This window comes from Rattus norvegicus, chromosome 10, assembly GCF_021556685.1.
Source record: "Rattus norvegicus strain SHRSP/BbbUtx chromosome 10, alternate assembly SHRSP_T2T, whole genome shotgun sequence".
NCBI lineage: Eukaryota > Metazoa > Chordata > Mammalia > Rodentia > Muridae > Rattus > Rattus norvegicus.
The window spans coordinates 43,327,023-43,330,251 of NC_141543.1; positions in this window are offsets into that span (position 1 = coordinate 43,327,023).

Here is a 3,229-nt window from a genome sequence, read left to right on the forward strand (position 1 = left end):
AGTCCTAAAAAGAAATTTCCTACGAGTCCAAGCTGCACTCAAACTCACTGTGTAGCCAAAGGTGGCCTTGAACTACTGATCTTCCTGCCCCCACCTCCCAAATGTCTCTATTCTGCACCCTCTGTGTCATTAATCTAGACTCCTTCCTGTGGTTTTCTCCTTCCTCTCCTCTTTCAGTCACACTCTCAGTGACTTGATTCTTCCAAAGGTTGGATGATGCTCTCTGAAGAGATGATTGATGGGTGGAGGTGGAGCACACCTTTAATCCCAGCACTCGAGAGGAAGAAGCCGGTGGATCCCGGTGAGTTAGAGGCTAGCCTGGTCTACAGAGTGAGTCCTAAGACAGCCAAGACTACACAGAGAAGCACTACTGGGGGGTTGGAGGAGGAGGATCGACATCATAAAGTCACACACACACACACACACACACACACACACACACACACACCACCTAACAAACATGTCATCTACACTCCCTTACACGTCGTGTCCCAGCTTGCTGGCCTGTTCCCCCAAAGTAGCAGAGGTGGCTCACCAGGGAGCCAACACTTGTAATTAGGAATGGAGTCTTGATTAGCATAGTCACAGCACTGAGAACTCTGGAGAATTCAGTAAAGGTCTGGGGAAGCTCCAGACATGTCTGAGCAAAACACAAAGTCAGGCAAGCGAAGCATGCTGTGCGCTGACCAAAAGGGGACGGCCCTTGGCAGGCCTTGGCCAGTGCACACCCTGAGATAAGCCTTCTCAGTCCTCCCTCCCAGTCACCCGCCATTCACTTATCCATCAACTTAACTGCCCATCTGACTTTGAATTTATCTGTCCATCTATCCAACTGCCTTGCGTCCTTCTGTCTGTCCACCAGAGCCACCATTCCCCATCTCTCCCCACTCTCTTATCTACCCATGTTTCTCACACCAGTCTGTCTACCCTTAGTTACATTATGCACCAACATTCACCCCATGGTCTCTGCATCTCATGGAGCTATTCATCCACCAGCCTGACTGGGGACCGGATCCATGCAGATCCCCAGGGCTACAGAAATGAACCGCAGCTTCCCTTCATCTGGAAAGACCTCCCCACTAAGTGGAAAGGGGCCCTTGAGAGATGAAGGCCCTGCTGTAGTCTCCTCTGAAGACCTGCATGTGTGCTCTGGGGGTCTGCAAACCACACTTTCTGGACATCCTTGAACTAGCCTGTCCTACTCTACTTCCAATTGCTGTGATAGACTCTGTGACCCAAGGAACTTGAAAAGGCCAGGGCTTATTTCCACTTACAGGTGCAGCCCATCATCCATGGAAGACGAGGCAAGGCGGGAACTCAAGCTAGATCCTGGAGGCGTGAACTGACGTAGAGACCGCAGAGGAAAGCCGCTTACTGGCTTGCTTGCAGACTCCTGTTCGCTGCCTTTCCTAGAGAGCTGAAGCCCACGTGTTTGAACATGGTACTTCCCATAGTGGGCTAGGCTCTTCCTTATCAATTAGCAATCAAGAAAACCGCCCCCACAGGCTTGCCCCTAGGCCAGTCCTGTGGAGGCGCAGTTGAGGTGCCTTCCTCCCAGGTGTGTCAAATTGACAGCTGACTCTGCCTATACCACCGCCATCACGCCCTGGCTAAGGACAGTTTCCAGCATGCTCAGAAGGCACAGGGGAGAATATAAACGCATGAAGGGCTTCCGGGAGCTTTAGGCTGGCATTTAGAACAGCTGTTACTCAAGGGCTTGGACCAGGGAGGAGGGGCTACTTCCTCCCTTGAGCCCCTACACCAGCACTGTCCAAAGAATCATAATTTACTGTAACACGTGAATTTAAATTTCCCAGTATTTATGGTTGTTTTGGTTGTTTGGATTTTTGGTTTTTTTTTTTTTTTCAAGACAGAGTTTCTCTGGGTAGCCTTTGGATGTCCTATAACTCACTCTCTGTACCAGGCTGGCCTCAAACTCACAGAGATTCGCCTGCCTCTGCCTCCCAAGCACTGAGATTAAAGGCATGCACCACCATCACTTGGCTAGTTTCCATATTTTTAAAAAGTAAATAGGAAAAGGTAAATTAATCACAATGTCTTTTACTTACCCCAAAATGATAATATAAAGTATTTTCATTTCAATATGTAATTGCATGCCTGCAATCTAATACTCAGGAGAAATAGCGGGAGGATTGAGAGTTCGAGGCCAGCCTGAATTACATATTCTGCCATACAAAGTGAGACCTTACCTTTAAACAAAAAGGTATATATGTGTGTATATGCACATATATGTCGCAGCTAGTCAGAGGGAAGGCAAGACCAGCGAAAGGACAAAGCATAACGGGCAAGGAATATCAAATTCACAGCCTTCCTCAACTTTCCTGAGCAATAAAGGTCCAAACTTTCACAGCCCTCTCAGCAAAGCTACACTCCTGGTCATTAGATTGGGCGGCTACACTCTGTGGTTCCCACACTGAACCCTAGAAAAGCAGATCCCGCCTCCATCATCCCTGACGGTAATTCCTGCAGCCATCCCTAGGGGGCGCTGTTGTCCTTGGCACATGTGAAGACTGGTGCCTTGGGCTCCTCTCAGAGATGGATTCTGGAACAATATGCAAACAGCCTGCCTCGTAAGCAGCTGCTACAGCTCGGGAAATGCTGAGCGACAGTTCCAGGGAAATGAGACTGCCCAGCTCTAGCTTCAGCTCTGCCCTGGGTTTCTAAAGATGAGGAAAGAGGCTCAATGGGGCTGAGTTATGTTGTGGATTTGGTTTAATGCTTGCATTATGGGTTCCCAAAATTGCAAGAGAATTCTGCATGTGAGACGCTGAGGGTCCCTGCCCTCAGCTGGTTCTGATTGGCAAATAAAGTTGCTGGCAGCCAATGACTGGGCAGGGAGACAGAGATGGGCCTTTAAGACTCGTGGGCTAGGGAACCGAGGAAGAAGCAGAATCACCATGCCACAAAAGGAATAAAATCCAGGCTTGATGGGGCTGGAGAGATGGCTCAGCGGTTAAGAGCACTGACTGCTCTTCCAGAGGTCCTGAGTTCAATTCCCAACAACCACATGGTGGCTCACAACCATCGGTAATGAGATCTGATACCCTCTTCTGGTGTGTCTGAAGACAGCTATAGCGTAGTCATATAAATAAAATAAACAATTCTTTATTGTGCATCTTGAACCTAAGGCAGCCAGGAGGAGACTGGATTTTCACCATGGGTGAACCTTAAGCACAGGAGACCTCGAAGACTACCCCCACAGTGACGC